We start from the raw sequence: 16,773 nt of genomic DNA, 5'->3' as shown, positions 1-16,773 counted from the left end.
ACTGTTATCCACAGAAAAAAAATAATCACTCCTTCCAAGTCTCAAACCTAGGACTTCTGAACCCGAGCATAGTGTATTAGACCACTAGACCAACTGAGCTCTGTAGAATCATTTATGTTTCCTTAAAGATATCATGCATTAAAGTGATGTCACATCAGCAAAAATGTACACCACTGCCAAGTATTGGACCCAGGACCTTGTCAACTATAGCACAGTACATTAGCCCACTAGGCCAACTGAGCTCTGGAGGAAAACTGGTGTTTCTATAAATATAGCATGCATTACAGTGATTTTACAACACCAAAAATTTGTGCCCCTGCCAAGTATTGCACCCAGAGTCTTTTCAACCATAACATAGTGCATTAGCCCACTAGGCCAACTCAGCTCTGGAAATGATTTTTCAAACATATCCTGATTGCCAATGACATACTACTCTTACATATAGTGGGATAAATGACAGTGTACTTGGGCCTGTGATGCAGACATCAAACCAGTACACAGTCAGATAAATGCTAATGGATGTACAGGAGGCCTATGATATTAGGTAGAGCTGACAACTGGACAGACTGTTGCAGAATGTCCACAGTTGTGCACCCTACTTATGGCAGGGTTATCATAAAACCTATTCTGTGTGCTGAAGTACTGGCAAGTCAGTGCAGATTGAGGTTACAAAATCATGACAGACAGGTTAGTGTCACATGTCATACCCATCCGAACCCCCATGTCCATGCCAATCATGTGTAACACACATTATGCATGCACATATGTCTTGCAAATGTACCTGCCATAATAATGACTCAGTAGCTGTATCTGTTACATTCCTAGCATGTGTCACCTCTGGATACCCATAGTACTGGCCCAAAAACCAGTCTGTTGCATGACAACTATATGCATGTCAATACAACATAGGAATAACTGAGCCCTGCAATGTCCAACAAAACCGGTTGCTGCTACCGCAGTCACTACCACCCACAGTAGCATGTTAAAGGCCTGGAGGGTGGGACACATCACAGATATGAATATGTGTCCTAAATGTCACCTACCACTCTCTGGATGGCAATATTACTTAACATATGTACCAGAGGCACATGCCTAACCTTGACTGTTATTGTTACCTTCACCCTGGCCATTCTGTGATGCATGAGCTGACACTGCTCCTTCACTGACATTAACAGCTTACCGTCCTCCAATGTCTTCACAATCCTTAGTATGACTCCTGTCCAGAATGCAGCAGCTACAACCTACTACACATGCAGCAGTATGTTCAGCTACCTGCTACAGCCCTACCATACCTCCCAAACACCTAGACCAGGGCATCCACACAACACCCATACATAAAAGGGTGGGGGAATGCTCAGGTGAAAGAGACATGTGTCACAGTCTCCCCCTACCAGACTAGCATCAACTGCAGTAGCATGCACATTCAGATAAAAAGGATGTATGACACTTATATCTGCCTGTCTCCTTACTGACCCCAACACACATTGTTAAACAGGACACTGCTACAGAATCAGAAAGTCTGTTAACAATGTCCAGACATAGCATGCAAAACTGAGGAGATAACACATCAGTTCAAACAGTGGGCAGTATTTCTACCTACCCTTTGTGATGCTGTAGCTCCCACATCTCGATAACGTCCTCCTCACAGGTCAGGGAAAGGAGCAAGGCCTACATGAAAGCCTTAATTATAGCACTGTGTTGTCATGCCATTGGCTAATGAAAAGGCAACCAAGCTTTTCTGGATGCTATTAGCAAGTGTGAGATGCAGATTGGTGCACAGGCAATCACCTTTTCATGAGCATTACCTACAAAAGGCAAGCTGCTGCACATGATAAACAGGTCTTAGACTTTCTTCATGAAGACAGACTGCGATTGCCTACTAAAAGTACTACCAAATTTCTTCTCACAAAGGAGTAGAGCACTATAACAGGTATATCATAGAATTAAGCATGTAATGGAATGCAGATGGGGAAATGCAGTCATGGGAAATAGGAATTTAAGCAGTAGGTCTCAACAAATATCTTGGAATGACATGTTGCTGTTAGTCTGCTGTCCAGCACCTATGGCCTTCCCTTTTGTCTCTGTCTGCAGTGACATAGATCACAGCTCTAGCCCCTGAGTCACCCCAGCAATGGTCAGGTCACAGATGACTGCTACTGTATTGTCTGCTGTACAATAGTGACAGTAAGTACTGATGGATACAGCTGGCATATAACATCATGTACTGTCAGTGAGCCCCTCTCAGTGTGCGAATGTCATACAGGCATAGTTCAAAGATTGACTAGGTGTCCCTGACCATTCCTGACATATTCTGGCTAGGCCACTGTGTACTCCACACCTGTATGTCATTGCCTGACACCTATGGCTAGCATACCTGGTGACCCCTGTAGCAGGACAGCAGGTTATAGACATAGCCAGATATTAATGTACTATTACTGTGTTCTGAGGGGAATGGCATATCACAGACACATTCCCCACACTCTAGGGACAACCATGCCGTATTGGTCAATTGATTTCCAGAAATCCACATTTGTCTGCTAGGAGGTCTACATATATCAGGCACATGTACACATTCTGCAAACATCTGGGTACTGCCTATTTCAGACACCTATGAGGAGGACACCCTACACAACATATGCACTGTTCTCAGGTATTGTGTAGCACACATGTTGCTGGAATGTCCACATACACTTGTAGTACCACTCACCTATTTGTTGGATGTAGGCTTTATGACATGGTACTGTAGAACGTTGCCCATAGGGGACACACCACAGTCAATGGCAGTGATGGTGTGGACACATAACAACACAGTCTGTCACAGCACTCAGGCCATAACTGGTTTACCTGGTGCCATATGAAGTTACTAGGTTATGGGCCCAGGTGTCCACACATAACAACACAGTCTGTCATAGCACTCAGGCCATAACCGGTTTACCTGGTGCCATATGAACTTACTCAGCTATGGGCCCTGAGCACCCATATGCCTAGGCCAGATGTTATCCCATGTGTATACGAGGCAGCACCTGATCCCCCAGTCTAACAGGGACACAGGTGGTATCCCAAGGGTGTATGCGCAGTTAGCCATCCAGTTATCTAGGTTCCGCTTGCAAAGGTGTAAATAGCTACTCTGCCTGATGGGGAAAGGGTGACCATTCCACAGCAGGGTGAGTGTGTGGGACACACATCTGAGCTGCCAACAAGCCCAGTTCATGTCACTCACCAGGGTGTGTGTGTGTGTGTGTGTGTGTGTGTGTGTGTGTGTGTGTGTGTGTGTGTGTGTGTGTGTTAACAGAGTTTCACTTGTGCATCAGTCCCAGCAATGTGGAGTCCATGATTGCCTTGCATGCCACACAGAGATCACCTCTGAGGTGTATGGATGAAACTGGGTAGGGGGTTGGGCATATAGCCTATTTGTGCATAGTAGATGTTTGAGTCCCTGGTATTCCCTGGTGGGGAAACTTTGTGATGTCCCCAGCTGCTGCATGTGCTGTGTGATGTGAATGATGAACAGGGAATTATACACTATAATGGCCCTTATTGGGTGGAATACAGGGGTGTTCTGACCTCATGTCCCTTGATGACATACCCTTATGTGAGAGGTGGGCCATGTAGAAGGTTTACATTGTGGTGAAATGCCATGTTGTCAAAGACCTGTGTTCACAGATCCGTCACGATTGCTTGCCTGCCTAGGATGTTGTTAGTACTGTGATAATATGTGGGAACATCACTCTCCCAAAAGGGGTTGACACTGCATTTCCTGGTATGTGGCCTGAGGCCATGTTTCTGGCAACAGTCATGTATCAGTGTGACACCCTCCTAGGCAGATGTCCACATCACTAGGGAATTGGGTGATGACACACAGCATGCATTCATCTATAGACATGGATGCCAATAGGCCAATGGCTGTTACCTGCACCTCCAAAATGTACATCACACATAACAAAGGCCCAAACACAGAACAGCAGGTTACACCACTAGTTATGTGTCAACTGTTTGAGGTGGATTCCCCTATGTGGAATAGGTGGGTCATGTCATTGCACCAGTGTACTACCCCTATGGTAAAATATGGTGTGATGCATACTTGGGAGTGTATATCTATGATGGCCAGATGGGTTATACTGTCAAAGACTTTGTCCAGGTCAAGGTAAGCAGTTTGCATTGTCACCCTTTGTCCATTGCTTTGGTAAATGTGTCATAGAGGTCAACCGAGTGTAACAGACATGAACCCTTCTTTGACAAAGCGTAACTGTGCATGATGGAGTGTGTGCAGGTCAATAATGTCCTTATTAATGGTGGTCAGTATAAACTGTGCTATGGCCTTGCAGAACTACTTAGATAGGCTGCTGGGTCTTAAATGTGACTGAGTGGTGGACGCTCCACCTTAGTCTAAAGGGGTGACAGTGGTTGTCCTTCAAACGGCCGGGACAAAGGTAGTAGTCAGGCCTCCTTTGAATGCAGTGCCTTATGGTGCTGCAAAGTCATGCTTGGGGTCATGTAGGATGCATCCTGTGATGTGATAGGCTCCCACGGCAGATGTATACCATGACTTTCACATGGCATTGGTGACCGTTTCCCTACATAGAGGAGATGTGGGTGATACTGTGGACATCCTGATGTACTGATGGGGAAGACAGGGGGTGAAGCCTACACTGACTCTGCCAGGCATCCAGTATGAAATACCTACAGCACTTGTATAGCTGGTATCCTTGACTACCACAAGTGAGCAGATGCAGGTACTTCCTGTGATGTGTCAGAGATATGTGCAGTAGGGGAGATAATTGTCTATAGTGGATGCCAACAATGTAAGCTTTGTGTCTGTTGTGCAGGTTTACAGGACTGATCACATTCACATGTTCATGTTAAGGAGACATTGCTCCAATATGGGCACCTGCCACTACTTTGTCTCTGACAGCAGTATGTCATCCCTGTTATGGACATTATGTATTGCATATGTCCACCAGACAGGTGTACATATCCTAGCAGAGGATGATGTAGTCTTGTTGGGTATACCTGACTCCATGCATCTATACAAATGCACATATAGCACTTGTGTGTATGTGTGGGTATTGGTGCCAGTCCTTAATGAGGTGTTGGGGGCTGTGAGGCTGTGTATACCCCCCAGGAGGATGTACTCCATGTTGGAGGTGTATGTGTGGCTGACCCTAGCTAGAATGGTATTGTGGAAGATGGTGACTGCAAACCTTACCACATGATGGTTGTTTTGCCACAGAGGATGACACTGCAGGGATGCTACAGCGGTAACCTATGTGGTGTAATATCAAATGCAAAACACCATCACCTCATGTGGGGGTAGCCTCTAGCTGTGCCAATGTGTTCTTAATTCCACTGTTGATGTCTCTCTGGCCATTTGTGTGCTGGCATGTATGTTGGGGTCATTCAACTGACCCAGGATGAGGATACAGACCTGAGTCATAATACAGTTGATGAGGTCCATACAGGAAGATTGAACTTCCTAGTCAAATGTGGTGGCCTGTAGCTAGCTATGAGTTGAATAGGTGCGCTGGCATTACAATTGCAAAAGTGCAAATGTTGTTTATGCTGGAGTCTGTAACACCTGCAATTCTTTTTACATTGGGAAAACTGGGAGGAAGTTATCTGATAGGATCAAAGAACACAGAGCTTCTATCAGAAAAAAAGAAGTTTTAATGCCTTAGGGAAACATAGTCTATCTTGTCAGAATTTTAAATGCTTCCATTTCTTTGTTCTTGAACAATTGGATGTATTTGTAGGAGGCTGGAAGTTAGAGAATTAAAGTGGCAACTCCTCTTTAATGCCTAGGCTGCTCCAGGTCTGAATATTAGGTGTGCCTTGTGTTGGTGTATTTAAGCATGCCTTCTTTTCTTTGAAACTTGCATGCATTGGCTACTAAATAATTTTATTGTTCTTTCTAATTTGCAAGTTATTCACTTTGTTTCTTTAAACAGTGTTTCTGAGGCTGTGTGCTATTACAGTTTTTACTTCTGATGAAGTCCTGATATAATAAATGGATAAAAGTGCTCAAACACCAGTGCTCAAACACCAGTTCATTTGTGATTTCTTTAAAGTTTTGGTCCTTGAAGTTTTTATTTTTATTTTTTAGTCTCTTCAGTTTGGTTATTACTGTTATATGTGGTTTGTATATATGTCAAGATATCTAGAAATGTCAAAAGCATACATCTACAATAGCATTAGTATGTATATTTGTTTTAAAAGTGTCAGCTTATACATCTGTGATGCCCTAGCACTGGCCTAGTAATCAAGGAGCCTCAATCCTCACCACTGGCAACAGTGGGGGGATGTACACACAGGGAGAATGGCAAGTACACACACAGTAAATTACAATTTCACTCAAGGGCACACAGAAACCACAGTCAGTCTGGCACAGCTATAGGGTTTACATGTCAGCTAAGTGGCCAAGCCAAGACCTCCAGCACCCTCTCTGTCCAACCAGTGCTTCGTGTCCCTGCCCATGTAGCTGACACGTGCACATACACACACACACACACACACACACACACACACACACACACACACACACACACACACACACACACACACACACCTGGGAAAGGCTAGCACAGGTTTAACAGCTATGCCCCCTTCTGCCCAGACTATAAGGTAGTCTTCACTGTCACCAGCCACTATTTATCAGCTACTTTAAGGCCATTAGCAAAGGGTCCAATCTTACTGTGTAATGTTACTATTAATCCAAATGGTAGTTTAACTAAGAGTAAGGCTATTAAGAGTGGCCTGTGCAGTGTCACCAAATAGATACACAAGTACTCTAAGAGCTTAAAATATGTCTCACAAATATCAGTCACAAAGATAGGGTTAAATATATTTAATAATAAATAATAAAAGAATAAGAACACACTCAGTAAATCATTACAGCAACTTCAGAGTTCAAAATCATGGGAAATATTTATAACAACATTGTGGGACAGTCTCAAATAAATAAAGAGAACATCTAAGCTATACTTCACTATATTCCTAACTGCATCTAAGAGAAATTACTGTACCCTAGACTTACTTACTCATAGCAAGGCAAGACAGATGTGGTGAGTGGATGTTCTTGTCAGGTCAAAGACAAAATACAAAATGCTCAGTCTCTCTCTCTCTCTCTCTCTCTCTCTCTTTCTCTCTCAGAGAGTTATTAAATTAATATCTCAGATATTGTTGCTGAGATACTTACAGCATGACATCACTTCTTGCCATCTGATTATCCCAGGTGAAAAAACCCTTTGCTAGAAACTGCCAGCATTTAGCATCTCTCTGTGAAAAATACATATCTCTCAGATTTTTGCAGCTGCTAGAAGACATAAAACAATAAAACACTTGCAAGACAGTGCAGAAGGCTCCCTAGTTTTAGACACCCTGTTTCCTTGCTATATTGAAGCCATCTCTTTTATTATGTGGTTATAAAACAATTTAATTTCAACTATTTTTTCTGAAGTTTTGCAAGTTAACTTTCTATGTGCTAGCATACCTCTCAACCTCTTAGAGGAAATCTGGAGAAAGCCATAAATAAAAGTGGTGCAAAGACCCAAAAATAGGGACATTTTTTAAATATTGCTCTTACAAACTTAGAACATTGATAGAATAACATGTTTTGAATTACAAGAATTTTCTGAAGGGTATGAAGTCTGAAACTCAAATGTCTGTCATTATTTTTTAACTTAATTCTTGAATTATGTACCACTAATTTGCCAGAAAACCAAATTTTATTAAAAACAGACGAAATATATGAGACAAAAATCTGGACATTCTAAAAAATATATGTACAGTTGAGAGGTATGTGTGGCAATTCCCTCTTTTAAAACATGTACATTTACACATTTACAATAGTTTATATGCATTTCTGTTCTTTTCCAGTAGGGTACACTGTGGGTACATCTTTAAGATCAATACTGTACAAACCCTTTTCACACACACTTCTGTACCAGCAGTTTGATATATACATAACATACAGTTCTAATTCATTTGTAACACAGGCATATGAATACTATTGACATTCAAAAATGACACATAACTATTTATGAAATTGCAGAGAGCTGTGCTGGCAATATCTCCCTCTGTCCCACTTCTATATAAATCATATTAATATTCACAAATGACATATAATTATTTACAAAATTCCAGATAGCTGGGCTGGCTGTATCTCTTTTTCTCACAGCATCATTTGTAAATTTGTGCGCGGTGTCTTAAGTGATAGTGAATTCTTCCCATATAATACTGAGCAGAATATAATACCACTGTAAAGTTCATCTCCCTATTACTTATTATGTATACACACAGCACTACCCTTGTTTAATTTTACTCTGAAATTTGCATAATGCTGATGACATTATTCTTAGGATACATTGGGCCGATCTCACATTTTATCCACCAGTCATTTTTTATATCATTTTACATGGCTAGACAGATTCATCTGGCATACCTGTCAACCTCCTAAAGCAAGAAATCTGGACAAAGTCATAAATAAAAGTGGTACAAAGGCCCAAACATAGGGACAATTTTTAAATATTGCTCTTACAAACTTAGAACGTTGCTAGAATAATATGTTTTGAATTAGCAATACTTTTTTGAAGGGTATGAAGTCTGAAATTCAAATGTCTGCCATTATTATCTAACTTAATTCTTGAATTATTTACAACTAATTTACCAGAAAACCACAATTTTATTAAAAACAGACCAAAAATATGAGACAAAAATCTGGACATTTTGCAAAAATCTGTACAGTTGAGAGGTACAGTGGCTATAAAAAAAGTGTACATACCCCTGTTAAAATGCCAGGTTTTTGTGATATAAAAAATAAAATGAGACAACAATAAATCATTTCAAAACTTTCCCCACCTTTAATGTGACCTATAACCTGTACAATTCAATTGAAAAACAAATCTGTTAGGGGAAAAATATAAAAATAAAAATGTGCAGTATGCTGGTTGCATAAGTGTGTACACCCTTAAACTAATACTTTGTTGTGTGTGCACAACCTTAAACTAATACTTTGTTGAAGCGCCTTTTGATTTAATTACAGTGTAACACTATGACCTACATAACAGACAACTTTGTAATATATTAGGGCCGGATGTATTGAAAGTTATGACCAAAACATTAGATATGGATTATTGCTCACCTTAATGACACATATACATAAGACTCCAGTATTGTACACAGTTTATCAATCTGTTATACTGTTAAACATATTGCTGTTATTCTTTAACATTCATGCTGCTTTATGAGTCAATGAATGGTGGTTCATAGGTTCATAGCTTGGTACTAGGCTATCGGCCCTAGGGCCTATACAAGCCTAGCCATAACAATTCCCTGGCTGTTTCTTCCCACAATATTTACTTCCCTGGACCCCTGTCTAGCAGGGCAACTGACATGATCCCCGGGGGAATTTCCTATCTCCCATCCAGTCAGGGCCAAAGCGGTGTTCTGCTTGACATGTATGGGCAGTCTATTACAGAGTCTGAGAGTCTCTGGGTCAGGAACCTATCCCTCCAGCATGTTTTGTTCATTGTGATGACAAGATTTAGATCTTTGGAGCATGTGGTTCTGAGGGACTGGGATTTCTTTAAGTGTAGCATGTCCAACAGCTCTGGGTTTGACATGGCCTTGTATATTAAGCAGAGAACGCCTCTGAGTAGACAATATGTGACAGAGTATAGCTGGAGTTTTTTTAGATGGTCAGCATAGGACATCTGCTTTAGGCCTATGATTCTTTTAGTGAGGTATTTCTGAGGCCTTTCCAGTTGTGGCAGATGTCTTGAGAGGTACATACCAAATGGGGTGTTGTAGTCTATAATGGGTCTAATGAGGGATGAGTACAGTGGGACAATGACATCTTTTTTCTGGATGAAAAGCTCTTAGTGATGAGGTGTGCCACATAGTAGGATTTCCTGACTGTTGTGGCGATGTGGTCATTGAAGATGAGACCACTGTCCACCTGTGTCCCTAAGTCTCTTATCACACTTTTGGTGTTTAGAGTACTGTCACCTATGTGGTAATTCACGGGTACATGTTTTTTTCCCAAATGGATAACTATACATTTTTTGGCATTGAGCTTGAGCCAATGGTTCTGGCACCAAACATCTGTTTCAGTAAGGCCCTTTTGTAGAATATCCACATCATTTGGGGATTTAGTAATGGCTCCCAGTTTGCAGTCATCTGCGAACTTTGTTAGCCAGAGTCCCTTAGTGTTGGCCTATACTTCAGAGAAGTAGATGCCAAACAAATGTGGTCCCAAGACTGAATGCTGAGATACTCCACTTGTCACTTGTCTGGAGCTGGATTTGGAGTTGGTTACTTTTACAGTATGGGTTCTGTCAGTAAGCCAGTTGGCAACCCATCGGGTGATGTAGGGATTAATGCCCAGCTTAGGAAGTTTATCTATGATTCCAGAGTGGGGAATGGTGTTGAAGGCCTTGGCAAGGTCCAGATAGGCTGTGTGGACCACCTTACCCCCCCCCATCCACAGCTCTGGAGACTGATTCAAAGAAGTCAGTCAGGTTCAGGAGACAAGATTGGCCCTTCACAAACCCAGACTGGGTGGGGTCCAGTGTTTTAAGGTTGCCAGTGTCTTTGTTTATAAGTTTCATGATAATACATTCCATGACCTTGCAGATCAGGCTCATCAGACTGATAGGGCAGTAGTTCCTAGGATCCAAGGTGGATCCCCCCTTGTGGAGTGGGATAACTGTAGCTGTACACCACTCAATGGGCATGAAGCCTGAGGTGAGGCTATGATTAAACATGACACTTAGGTGAGGTGGCATTTCATTTTGTAGTTCATGTAGTACACAGCCCAGGATGTTGTCTGGTCCCATGGATGCTGTATTCTTAGCTATGGAGAGTGCGGTTTTTACCTGTATGGCCATTATTACTGGAATTTGGCAATCTTTTGGTATTGAGATGGGCCCTTTAGGGGGTGAGGGGGGGGGGGTGAAGATGGCATGGAATCGATCTGCCAAGATATTGGCACTATTCTTGGGATCAGTATATTTAATGCCATTCTGTTGTAGCTCAGAGCAGATCTGAGCATTACCATTTAGATTCTTGACATAGCTACAGAATGCCTTGTGTTTGTCTTTGGAATCTTTGGCAATTTTATTTTTGTAACTAGCTTTGGAGGATTTTATGAGGGATCTTAGCTTCTTACTGAGGCTGGTAATGGAGTGTTTTGCATCCTGGGAATTTCCACTTTTCTGCAACAGTTTCTTTCTTTTGTTGTAAAGTTTGATTATAGCAGAGGACCACCAGAATGGCTTCCTTTTTTTGGAGGAGAGCATCTTGGTTCTATTTGGGATGGCACGATTCATGCACGAGTGGATGTGCTCATACAGTGCCTTAGTGTAGGATTCAGCAGTCAAATGTTTAGTTCCCATCTGCATGGGTGTCATGAAGTTTGTCACTTCTGACTTGAGTATCATGAAGTTGGCTTTGAAGAAGTTTTTTACAGAGGTATCCTTACTAGGGGGTGGGGGAGGGTTGTGAATGTCAAGGGTGATTAGCTTATGGTCAGACATGACCAATGAAGGGGTGATCAAAGGTGTGGAACATAGATTTCCCATGTTGGTAATGACCATGTCTAGGATATTGGAGCCCCTGGTGAGACTATGGATTAGTTGATCCAGGGCATTGGAATTTATGAATTCCAAGAACCGTTGGGCAAAGCTGCTGGTACACTAGTAATTTTCCCAGTTAATGGCAGGGTAGTTGAAATCACCCAGTATTAAGGTGTTTGGTTGTATCTTAATATTTTCCAGTATGTTTAGAAAAGTGTAGTGAGAATCTTGGGGCATGGTGGGGGGTCTGTAGCAAGCTACAATTTGGATTGCAGTCTTAACTAGTGCTGGTTGCACCTGGAGAATTTCAGACACATTGTGTTGGGCAACTAGCTTGGTGGTGTGAATATCCTTGGTGAATAGGGACACTCCTCCACCTTTAGTGTTTCGGTCCTGGTTTGGTGGCTGAAAAGTGTGGTAAGAGTTGTAGCCTGGTATTGCAGGGGTGCTCTCTGGAACCTTGGACCAGGTCTCAATTACTGCACAGATATCAATGTTCTTCATTTGTAGGAGTACCTCGAGAGAGTGCATTTTGAGGTTTAGACTTCTAGCATTGAGTAGCATTACCTTCAGATTTTGCATGCTTGTACCTGTTATGTGGTGGTTTTGTCCTTTGAACTTTGCCTAAAAAAGGCACTATAGGGGTGGCAAGAGCCTTAGCCAGTAACCTGAATCCCAGGGGTGACAGGTGCTGACCATCTCTGGCAAAGCATCATGGTATGTCAATCATGTCATCCCAGGCAGACAGATACTGGATCCCCTTTGAATGACAGCAGAAGCTTAGCCAATTGTTGAAGTCAGTCATTTTGTCCTTATACTGTGTCCAGTTATTATCATATTACAGAGTCTGGGATCTGTGCCAGTCCACCTATCCACTATAGGAGAAGCCAACTCGCTTGACCTCTTCCTTCTAAGTCTGTGGATTGGGGGGACACCAGGATGATGATGACAAGAGACTGGGATCAGCGCAGGCCATCATTCCTGCAGACCAACAGTGACAAAGGATCCCACCATGCCAGCACAATGACCTGAGGTACCAGTTCCATGATGATGTCATGACACAGATGTGGGACATGATGGGGATGGCATGGGCCATGAGCAGCTCCTTCCAGGAGATTGCAAGGGAGACCATACAAAATGTTCAACTCCATCAAGGATGGCCCTGTGGAATGTGAGTATTGTCTGTGTTTTCCAGTCCTGTCATGTTGCCACCACGGTGCATTCCTGCTTGACTATCTTTCATTATTAAGCACAAGTCTGTGAACACATCCCATAATGCAGTCATACTTTTAATATGCACCTCGTAATATACAATTCATAATCCAGGTCGTATGGGGCTATATAGTTGTGCTGCATTATGAAACATGTTCAGATACGTTGTGGTCATTATCACCATTGTGTCACATGATTTTCATATGCTGCCATTTATGCAGACAGGTTACACTCATAGAAGAAAAGTATTCCTGCACTCTGTATGGGGCTTACCCCATCTGCATACAGTGCCCATGGATTGTTATTTCTGATCTGCTTTGACACTGTATGTGACAGACAGGTCTGACATAGTTGGCAGTCTGACAGAGTCCTATTGTAAATACTCATGTAACTACATGGAAAGGTGATGACATATGCAAGTGTGATACCTTACACTGTCTAAGTTTGATGACATTCCGCTTACATATCACTTTAGTCTCAATCTTCTGTGAATACATCCACATGGTAGATATAGGTACATACTTTGCACACATTGTTTTTTGCAATGTTGGCCTTTGGAATGCCTTTTGACGTACATGGAATTCCATTGTGTTTTTTATATTTGTGACAATGGTGTGGCACAAAATCCTGTTGGCACTCTGCCCTTGTGTGATGTTTTATGCTGCTTTTTGTGTCTTGTGTTACTGCTGTTTTCTTCTGCTGCAGTCATTTATGGTCTGGGCATTAACTTCTACATATTCTGTTTCCCTGCTACATGGTGTTGCCAGCAGGAATTGACATTCAACATGTTTTTTTTTTGTTTGTTTTGTTTTTACATTTTATGAAGGTATATTAATGGCCCAAATAGTGAATCATTGTATTGTGCAGCCTTGTTATTATGGCAAAGCACCGCTGTACTGTGCAGCCTTGTTATTATGGCAAAGCACCACTGTATTGTGCCAGTATCTGCTCTTCTGCCATGTGTACTCCTTTGCTCCTTATTACTTATTCATGTTAATATACATGGGCTGTCTTTCTTCAGTATAAGATGCCTGCATTGCTTTGTAAGGCTGTACAGTTGTAATTACCCTAACTGAGACAATACACAAATCTCCCCTTGTGATGTAATATTATGAATCAGTATTTCTCCCACAAGTGGTGTGCCATAGGAGTGCATACACAACTGTCCTTTGATAAATCATACACATTTACTTGTAATATTGTTACTGCTTTTTGTGAGTGTGTCACCTGGTGTATTAGATTTCCATGCCATTACATATTGGTATGTGATATTTGACCATACTTTTTGTTATGTTCCTATGCTAATTGCCATTTACCTGTTGGACATTAGTGTGTTGTTCATGTTAGTCATACACAAACATGGCCATCACCAATGCATGATGGACACATGTCACACATTTGTCCTTTGCTGCATGTACTATGCAGGACATTTGCAATCCATCTTGAGTTGGAGACACGTGCATGTGCAGTGCTTTTATTGGGGTATGCATGTCCTGTTTTATTTTTCAGACATGTTTCCTTTGTACTGTAGACATATGTCATCCATTTCCCTTCCCCCCTTATAGGTTTTGACTAAATGTTACAAATCTACATGGCATACTACCTCCACCAGCAGACCCATAGCCTGTGGTGTTCCACAGGGAACAGTGTTGAGGCCCTTATTGTTGGAATCTACTTCTCAGATGTATAGGCTGAAACAAAAGGCCTATGGCTGACAAAGTTTACAGATGATTGCAAACTGGGTGCAGTCATCGAGTCCCCAAAAAACGATGTCAGCATCCTACAAAAGGGGCTTACACAAATGATTGGTGCCAAAGTTATGGGCTAAAACACAATGCAAAAAATGCATTATTATCCCCTCTGGCAAGGGTGACATCCTCACAGATTACCAGATTAATAACAACACCCTAAGCACACAATCAGTGGTGAGAGATTTCGGCACACAGGTTGACAGCAAATCTTTCCTTTGACCACTACATCTCCACAGAGATAAGAAAAGCTTTCTTCTTTGTCCATCTCATCAGTAAGGGCATTGCATCCAGAATGCCCCTGTACTCCTCACTCATCAGCCCAATGATATAATACAATGTTCCTTTTGATATGTACCTCACCAGATACATGCAGCAACTGGAAAGACCTCAGAGGATTCTTACAAAGAAACCTCAGGGTCTTCATCATATGTTAGTCTCTGACAGACTGAAATCACTGTCACTGTACTCTGTGTTTTACAGACTACTCAGAGGTGACCTGTGTCTTACATATAAAGCAATCTCAGATCCTGCTCTAATGGAAATGCTGCACATTCATAAATCAAATGGTACAAGATGCACTTGCTCCAGGGAACTCAACCTAGAATGTGACATCAATGGGACTGCAACCTCTTAGAGTAAGAAATCTGGACAAAGTCATAAATAAAATGGGACAAAGGACTAAAAACTGGGACTATTTTTAAATATTGCTCTTACAAACTTAGAAAGTTGATAGAATCTTAGATTTTGCATTAGCATGAATTTTGTGAAGGCTGTGAAGCATAAAACTCAAATGTCTGTCATTATTTTCTAACTTCAGTTGAAAATATGAGGCAAAAATCTGGAAATTCTGCGAAAATCTGTACAGTTGACAGGTATGTTGGAGAGACAGATATGTCTCACAGAGGTTACCTCTCCTTTGGAACAAACTTCCAATTCAGGTGAAGCAGATCCCCTAGCTAACCCTATTTAAGTGTAATTTGGATGATTGGATGTGGGGCCACAGATTCAACCTAGGACTTTCACCTGTGTTCCTCTTGGTTAGGGGCGGTAGTTGTTGACTTAGTTCAGCTTAATACTTTGGTATTCTTGGGATCAGGGGTTGTAGTTGGCTAGGCTTGTAAGGGCCCTAGGGCCATTAGCCTAGTAACCTCCATTGATCCTGTGGTCCTATGTATATGTGAATGTGCACCTTTGTGTACGACATCATCATTGGCATGTATGTGTATTGGGCTTATGCGGCAACTGCCACCATGGTAAACTGTCACACACATGCAATGCATAGGCACACACTGTGGTGGTTGTTGAAATGTTTCTATTTGTGTTCATATTTTACTTGTGTGTCATGCAGCCCCCTGACATGCTTTACATGCTTCCTGCATGACTATGTACACACGTGTTTGCATACCTTCATTTCTCATATTCATATGTTATTTAGTAACATATCTGTATCACAGAATGGTTTCTACATGGCACTTTCATATTGCATGTCATTGATGGGGATATGTGTGCTGAGCATTCTGAATGTTCAACTGGTGTGATATCATTTCATGTCAAATATCTGCACTGCATACCTGAACATCATCTGTGTTGTATCTGGCATTTAATGCCTACTGTGACACAATGATGCCATTTCTCCTGTCCAGCTATGTGTTGTGTCTAGTTAGTGGTTTGTTACACAGCAATGCTATGCTTGTCCTACAGTTGTGCTGCTTAGCAATGTGCTTAGTTGTTTGCCTACTACATGCAGGGTTGGAATTTCTAATCTAACCTCAGCTTGTGTTCTCCTACATTTCTTTTGCTGGATTTACTCAGCTTTGCTATTGCTTGGTTTACAATTGCACCTGCAACAACCTAGTAGATGATGATGTTCAATGTGTATGACAATGCAGGTTACCCGTTTAGAGTTCTGTGTCATACATTGTGTACGACAGTGCGAGCTATCCCCATTTAGTGTTTTGTGTAATACATTGTGTACGACAGTGCCGGCTATCCCCATTTAGTGTTCTGTGTCATACATTATGTATAACAGTGATGGCTATCCCCATTTAGTGTTCTGTGTCACACATTGTGTACAACAGTGCTGGCTATCCCCATTTAGTGTTCTGTATCATACATTGTGTATGACAGTGCCGGCTATTCACATTTAGTGTTCTGTGTCATACATTGTGTATGACAGTGCAGGCTATGCCCCATTTAGTGTTCTGTGTCATACATTGTGTACGACAGAGCCGGCAATCACC

The sequence above is a fragment of the Protopterus annectens genome, chromosome 10.part0, assembly GCF_019279795.1.
Source record: "Protopterus annectens isolate FY-2018-M chromosome 10.part0, PAN1.0, whole genome shotgun sequence".
NCBI classification, from domain to species: domain Eukaryota; kingdom Metazoa; phylum Chordata; order Ceratodontiformes; family Protopteridae; genus Protopterus; species Protopterus annectens.
The sequence above is the reverse complement of the archived record's forward strand: the minus strand, read 5'-3'. Positions refer to the sequence as shown.